This window comes from Anopheles cruzii, chromosome 2 (assembly GCF_943734635.1).
Source record: "Anopheles cruzii chromosome 2, idAnoCruzAS_RS32_06, whole genome shotgun sequence".
NCBI classification, from domain to species: domain Eukaryota; kingdom Metazoa; phylum Arthropoda; class Insecta; order Diptera; family Culicidae; genus Anopheles; species Anopheles cruzii.
Window position 1 is genome coordinate 32,588,874 of NC_069144.1, and position 8,826 is coordinate 32,597,699.

Here is an 8,826-nt window from a genome sequence, read left to right on the forward strand (position 1 = left end):
GTTTTAGTACTATAGGTCTTTGAGGTGGTTTTGGTTGGCCCCAGGTATATTTTCGAAAAAAATTGTGTGTGTTCGCTATTTTTTTTTAAATTTGACCATTCGTCTTCATCGCTGCTGCTTCGAGACCTTTAATTGGTCCTCGCAGTCGATCGGTAGTAGCACTGGGAACAACTCTTCCTCAACGTTATCGTTGTCCTGTTGGGATTCTTCGACCTCTTCCTCAACGTTATCGTCGTCCTGTTGGGATTCTTCGACCTCTTCCTCAACGTTATCGTCGTCCTGTTGGAACTCTTCGACCTCTTCCTCAACGTTATCGTCGTCCTGGGATTTTCTGGGCGCTGCACCTGATCGATCGCACTCGCCGTTTCCCGGATTGGGGTGCATTGGGGCATTGGGGTTGTTCAACGCGTTGCTCATCTCCGTTCGACCATTAACAATGTTACCGTTACCATTAACGACCAACAACCAAACTATTAGAGAATGTTAGAGGGATAATCTCTAACGCCAAGGAGCACCAGGACGGTTTATTGTTAGTCGACTTTTTCCAGTTACTGTAATTTGTAAACAAACGTTTGACGTTTCGCTTCTTCTTTTTTTCCGCCGCCAGAGGGCGCTGCTTTGCTATAATGCTATAATTATGGATAAGTTGCTATAATAGTTGCTATACATTATGGCGAATAACTTCCTCTATCGGAAAATGTTGCAAGTTTGAGCTTTTGGAAATCGCAAAAAAAGAAATTGAAAATGAATATAGATGTCACTCATAGTTTAGCAGTGACAGAAACCATAAAGCTCCATTAGCGCGAAAGAGAAGCGAATAATTGCGCTCTCTCTCTCTCTATCTGGTCTTTGTCAAGCTTGAGAAATCTCGCCTTAGTGATATATTTTAAAATTTAACCAATTTTTAATAACCCAATGAGCACCAGCCACTGTTTTAAACTATTGTTACTTATTACTTATTGTTACTATTGTTAACGAATTTCTTCTGACTTCTTCTGACCATTGAAGAACTGAAAGCTAACATCACAGCGGAAATTTGTGCCAGCGCGCCCGAAATGTTGTCAGATACACTGCAAAATGCCCAAAATAGGGCTGCCAAATAGGGCGGTCATTATCAATAATAACGGCATTCTATACCCTACATAAATCTTGTTCATTTGTCTAAATCGACTGCAAAATGTCGAAGTTATTTGACATTGAAATTGGTCCTGTCACTATGACGCACCCTGTATTTTTTCCGATACAGATACTATTGATGATTTCATACTGTTTGATACTGAAACGTTATAAACTTTGTATTGCTAAACCAAGTTGTAGAAAAATAATGTGCGGTAAATTTAAAATGTTTCAAGTTCGTACACAACAAGAACTCAATTAGCATAATTCACAGATTATTTATACCCTGTGGTTTGAAGGTTGTTGACCACCAGCAACTTAGAGAGCCAAATGTATTTTGCCTCTGTGCCATGCTGTATTCTCTGATGCACAACGTCTGGCCCATCTGTCCGTGTTGTAAAGGGTTGCTCACCTTCCGGCAACAAAACAGTGTGCATGAGTTGGGGGCGACGCGGTATTTATTATTCAAATACTAGAATTTTCATTGTTTCATTGTAAGCGTACTCTGGACCATAATGAAAGGGGAAGACATTGAACTTGAACCTGTTCGTCATACGTGCCATAATTGGTCAACAATTGCTTATGCTACAATGCTAGCTAGTGGTAAAGTCGAACTAATCATACCTACTTTTTGCCTTAAATACAATTTTCATTTTCAATATCAGGCTAGAGAGTTACTTTGCTATGGCACAACTTTTACAGGACATGTAAATTCTGTTAGAATCATCAAGCAAAATTTTCTTTTTGGATTTATACACTCTGTCAAAGTTCTATAGCCGCACCCACGTTTTTAACGTATCTTCCAAACCGTCTTTCCGATTCAACTTCTGGTTTTGGGACTTTTTTAAGAAGGCAAAATTATGGATATGAATGAATTATGGTTGGATTGAAGTTTCATGATTTCTAGCCTTTTTCGACCAAATACGTTTATTTAGCACTGTCAAGCTTCTATAGCCGCACTTTGAGTTTTGCTTCCGAGAGTAGTTTTCATAACGACTTTTGCAAGTGAATTACTTAAATATGCCAAAAGGAAGTGTTTAAAGTGAAAAAGGAAAAGAATTGATAAAGGCATATAGGCTGGAGGGTGTTGCTATTGTTACTTGGCAAGGCACCCCACAGCTATTCGCAAGGTCGAGCAAAAATGACCAAGGCACCAAATCTAAGCCTACTACACCAATAAAAACGTGTCGAATTTGCTAACCTCAACATGGTGGGACATGGTATCTTTGGGTTTTCTTCTGTTTTTTCAAGAGCATATCTTGTATCAAAAGAACCAATTCCGTTTTCTGGTTTTTAAGTGTAGGTGATCTTTTCTGATGAAAAAAAGTTTAACTTGGATGGGCTTGATGGTCTAACAGACTACTGACGAGATTTACGCAAAGATCCGGAGTACTTCTCCACCCGTAACTTTGCAGGAGGATCTCTGATGGTGTGGCTTGGGTTTTGCTCTGCAGGCAAGCTCAATCTGGCTTTTACATCTTGTAAAATGGACTCTAACGATAACATCTAGATACTAGAAGACTGCCTGATCTCGTTTAGATATCCAGATAATGGCTGTCGGGCTCTATTCTCTTTTTACCCTGATAGTTTTTTCTATTCCTTCAAAAACGAACACGACAATCTGCACGTTACAAAACAGCTTGGGCGCATATCATGAAACCGATTTCGCACCGATAATTTAATCTTTTGTATTTAAAAATGTAACAAACAACAATATTATCTAACAGAGCTTTGCGGATGCTATGCTCATGCGCTTGGCGAATCATTTCGACCTGCATTGACTTTGGCACACACCAGCGCTTTGGTGCATGACTCCTTACAAGATTCCTTTTTGCCGCTAGCCTAGCCGCACGGACCAGGTGGAATGGTCAACAGGAAGTATTTTCCATATTGGGAACGGCATATCAAAAACGACGATACGTTGAGAGAACGAGCGTATTCTAGAGCGCACGAAATGAGGCTGCGAAATTTATATTATTGTAACTGAAATTGCACAGAGCGACGACGAGCTGCATTGCAATTGGTGGTCAAGATACAACGATGCAAAGCAACGAACATAGTCTCAACCGGACCCAGCCCAATAAATGTTGGCTCAGGGAGTTTGAGGCACATTAATGTAAAAGAAGTCTTACGATATCCGTTCTCTTTTGTCAACTAATTCGTAGTGGTGGTGTCTCAACGATCACTTCTTAGGTTTTGCCTTTCACTTTTCGAATGTTGGGCTGGTCGCTAAACTATTGAAAACGGCTGAAGCTGGCGAGGTTCTTTCGAAAGGAATGGCGAATGAAGGCCGAAGAATCTCTACCCTGTAGAACGCGCCCAAGGAACCGTCGCTTTGTTAGGTGTTCGACTTCCCCGAGCATAATAACCGAGAAGAATAAAAGCATCAATGAGCTGAACGAATGGAATTGAGGAAACCATCATAACAACTGCAACATCATGAAATGCATGCACTACCAACAACGCAGGTTAGCAGGAACGTTAGATAATTACTGAGTACTTTGAAAGTTTTCTAGTGTTTTCATAACACGCAATGTTACTTCCAGGGACTTAACGTATACGATAATACTGCATGTCATTGATCACGGATCGTTCAGAAAAAAAACTGCACTCCATCATCCAGCAATGAAAGGTGTTTCACATTTAAAATCAAACTGTTATTTTGATGATATATAAATGCGAAGCGGAGAGAAAATGCTGCATATTGATAAAAAGCCCGGTTCTAAGATTAAAAAAAAGTATTAGATCTTTACGATCAGAACTACGAATCATGCATCAAAAGTTCTTAAACAGTTGAGACTGCGTATTACCAGTCAAAATAGTTTGATTCGAAAAACGTCAAAATATACAACATTGGAAAAATGTGCACAAAATAACTAAAATTAAGTTGGAAGCTGATTTAAATTTGTAGCAAACCAAAGCAGACCTGTCCTCAACCGCACCAAGCATTCAAACGTGTTTAAACTCAAGGTGATCTAAAAGATGAACAAAGAGAATACCAAAAAACAGCCGTGGTAGCCGTTGTTGTACAGACAACAGTCTGAAGAGAGAAATCATGGTGCGTATTTACCGGAATCGGTGCCAGTTTTACAAACCAGTCGTTTGTTTACTGTATGAACTTTGAGGTAGCAACCCAATCGCTCCCAATCAACCTCAATGTGTTGAGTGACTCCGTCTGCCGCAACTTATAACCTTTATAGTCGAAACATGATGAGATTCGAGGCAAGGTATTAAAGGCGAGGCAACTGCTAGAGAAGAAATACACAATCATGTTTTGTACAAGTTTCACAAACATCGGCCAAGTACAGGCTTGTTTGAAACTGCCTATGTTGCATCAACGACACAATAAACAATTACAGGAAATTACTTGCATAGCTTAGCGAGTCGTAATAACTGCATTTACATTGTATCTGTAAAAATCGAAAATTTAATTTCAATCCTTAGACTTGAATTAGAATTTAAAAAAGTAACCAAAACTTGAAATAAAATAAAAAAATATAGTCATAATGCTGAATCATTGTAAAATATTCGTACTTGTTTTTTTAAATTTCCATATAAAAACCCTTATATTTTTTAAATATTTTCTAACAACAGCTATCAAATTTTGTCATCGGCAGTCAACACCCTGATACAAATAAATAAAACTTGTCACATTAACATCATATCTGTTCATCATTTTTATTGGTATTTCTCGGAAAAACTATCCTTATTTTTATTTAATTATAACAGTAAATTAAATTATACTTTATATAATGACACATGCTTCATGTTTTTTTCTGTCTTTCCCTCAAATTATTTTATATTCACTCGACTGTAGAAATTAACACTTTAATTATCAAAGGAAGCCATTCAGATTGTTCCGAAACCAAAACGTTAAAATTTCGTCGTCGTTCAAAGAACATAATCGCGCAACGTCGATTCTCCGCAGCATTTATATATATTTGTGTAAGCAAAAACTATTTGCAAATTTCAATCATGTCAAAAATTTACAAGCCATTGTACAAATAAAATAAATCTCGGTAACATTGGACCATGCGGATTGAAGTTTTTTTCAAATACGATTTGCATCTTATGATTAATTTTAAATTCATATTTTCTGCATCCTCTTCTGCAAATTCAAAAATACGATACAATATTGCATCCGTATGACGTCTACAGTATAACATTGACGAACGTGCTTCTGCTTTCGTGTTTCTTTCCGTTGGTAGGTGAGTTTATGGTTTCCGCTCAACAAATGTTTTGCCACTATTAATCAAATTTTGTTAATTCTTTAACAAAACAAGCTTCCAGGAACATTCTTTTAAACATGACAGAAATAAAAAGAAATTCAAATAAAATCAACAAACACATGCGCCTTTATACGGATGCTCTTATATACTTTCTAGTATCTAGTTCGTAATAACTTCACATATTTTATATTTTTTCACATTTTCACAAGATTTTCAATGTAGTTTTCTTTTCACAATTGTTGGCATAGGTTGAAGAGCTAATAGAAATCTGACATCCGTGCCACTTCTTCGCTATTAACAGCGACGTCTTATGTCTGTGGGCTTTATGCTTTCTGTATATATATCCACATTTATTCATAATAGGAGATATATTTGGTTGAACCGTTTAAATCAACTGTATAATGGACTTTTCAACTAATTTCTCTCTCCTTTGTGATTCCCTTGTGTGGTGTAGAGCTTGTGTTGATCGATGTTGCTGAATGGTTCTGTTTGACATACACCAAATTCCAATGGATGTTCAAACATTGAATGCGCAGCAATCAGAATTTCCTTTTAAAACTTGTGATTATGAATGTCAGTCAGTGTGGCGCATCTTTTATGAAGTTTTGTTTAGTTTATTTATATAATTATGTATTTCATTTCTAAGCACGCGTAGAGCCGTACTTTCAAGAACTTAAACTGTTGCGATCCAGTCAATGCACTATCAGGTTTTCAACTCATATTTTCCGCACTAAAAGCGATTAATAGGAACGGAGAGACAATTGAAGTTCAGTTGGCCGGTAGAAAATATTAAATATTACACTCATTCATTCGCACAGTCGAAAACGTGGATAGTTGTTGGCATTACAACCAAAGGAATGCAAAATCTAGGATGTTCCTTGTGTTTTTGTCGTGGCCCTTTTTGTATCTATCCGGTTTATCATTCGTAAATGTGATAGTGAATGCTTATGAATTTAATACCCAGTTTTGTTTGATAAGATGATCGCGTTCGAGGTCGCAAAATAATTGATAGAAAAACTTTTATCGATGCTGCAGGAAAGAGTTATAAGTAAGAAGGTTCAAACGGTGTAACGGTTATAATAAGCTGGATTTACCGAAAAAAATGTGTTTGTCAGCAGTTCAGGTTCAGAATGTCAAAGCATTGCTTGGTCATTACGAAGTAGAGTCCAGTTTATTGTATGACTCGGAGCAAAAGAACTTTCAAGTTAGTTTCAATAGTACAGCACTTTAAAGCCCACTCGATTATTGTTTGTATTTCTGCTAGTAAAGAACTTCTAAAAAAAAATGTTTGATTGTATTTACCAATGACTTGAAATAAGTTGTACCAGTATTCTATTTTTCTGTTTATGTCTTTAAGCAACTTCTTTCCGATCAAGTACAATTCAGTTTGAGCATCTTTTATGTGATCACATTTCAGTGCATTATCTGTTGAAATTTCTGTCCTTTAATGTTAAAACATTCAGCGTGAGTTCATGGCTATTTCTGTACATCTATGCTATGCAAGAAGTTTAATGTATTATTCTCATTTTATTGGTGCAAGCATAAACAAAGGAGATAGTTGAATTGAAGCGGAAATAGGGGTAATGAAGCATACACTAAAACTAGCAATTAAACAACCTAATAACTTAACAATGTGGCAAATAGTTGTTTCGATCAGGTGTGTAGTTTAAAACATATTATCAATTACCTGAACGGTTACAGAAAATACACTGTCAATAGAATAAAGTTCAAACGATTTCTTTTGCTTCTGCCTTTTTTTAGTTCAAATTATTAGCGACTTTTTTCGATTGTATAGGCTTTTACGTCACTGTTATCTCTACAGTCTACGTAAATAGTACATTATTTGTGTTTACCCAGCTTGGCAAGACATCAACTTTCAGTTGCGCATTGATTTTGCAATAGTGTTTCATAAATTGCACGACATCATAATAAATAAACATTATAATTTGTTTGGATGTGACACATTTCATCTGTGATTAATCGTTGCTTTCCGTAACGCTATTTTCTTTAAATTTGTTATTTTTTACGTTGCATTGTCAATGTTTTGATCATTTACTTTGTATGGGGCTTGGAGCTTTGATTATGAGACTGGTTTTTCTGTGTCTTGTTTTGCAGGTGCAACGCCAGATATATCTATACTTCAGTTTTTCCGAAGCTTATGCATCAATATTACTGTCATTTTGTTTTCCAAATTCCAACGTTCACTAGTGAACATGAACATAACACAGTCAACGCGTTAACAACAGTGTTGTTGTTAATGTAGAAGAGTTTTATGCTTCAAGTTCAATCAGTCACTAATAGTTAGGGTCCCACAATCGTGGGCAATGAATTTACACGGCATGTCTGATGAACATTTGAAAAGAAAAAAACGTTTTCATTGCACCATTGCACGAACGACATTTTAGTTAAAACCTTTTCAAACGTGTTTTAGAGTCCGCCGTCATTGATTTCCGCCGATAAATTTCGTTGAAAACGTCTAAAGTGAATGTTACTTCTTTCTTCTGCAATCTTCAAAAATCCATCTTCTGAAAGTTTTCCCTACCCATTCATATGATGTGCATATTTTTTTACGTCTCCTCCAGAGCGTAATGTCTTTTGCTGTTAGACTGTAACTTTCCTCATGACTTCATTTGTTTTCTATAGTCCACTGAGCTAGTACGGTAGCATGACACTCTTCATTTTCGATTTAGTCACTTGTTTTATGATAGAATGTCACTCATTTCTCATTAACCATTCAGTATTTTGCTGCGCTATCATCTTAAAAAAATGTGAGGAGGAATAAACACAGCCATGTATCAGTAATAAGAACTTTTTGTTTTGTTGTTCCGTCTTTACTATTTTGTTTGTTAACGTGTTTTACTTACGCTTGTTTGTAGCTCCTTAATCCAAACTAATTCTGCAGATCACGCGTATCATTTTTAATCCCAATATTAGATTCCATCGTTGGATGTTTTTTTATTGTTGTTCTTATACTTCCTCCACGACATCAAACAAGTTTGGCCATTTTTCAAGGCTGGCGAAAGTGACATGGCGACATGGGGTTTAAGCCCCTGTCTCCTCAAAATTTCACTAGCCGTTAGCTAAGCCAGAGCAGGCGTTCGATATTTTGTGAGATCCTGTTCGTTGGTGCTATTTTTTACCTCGCCTTGTGATTATACTGTCGTTGAGTTGAATTGCATTTGCATAAAGCTGACTTTGCCTGCGTAACAGTATTTTGTCCAACTGATTATTTTTGCTCGTCGTCTCCATTCTCTTACATAACAACAGTCTCAATACATTTTCTCTTTACAGTTATTTACACGTTTTGGATCGCAACTTGTGCTCGAATCTTTCCACCCATCCGCATTTATCGATTAAAATGTTGTTTGTTTTCCATTCTTACAAGTCCTCCTATGCAGTAAGATACGCTCAGGGGCGGATGAAAATGTTTTGCTAAGTACATGCATTGATGCAATTGCGATGTAACTACTTGTTAGTTTCT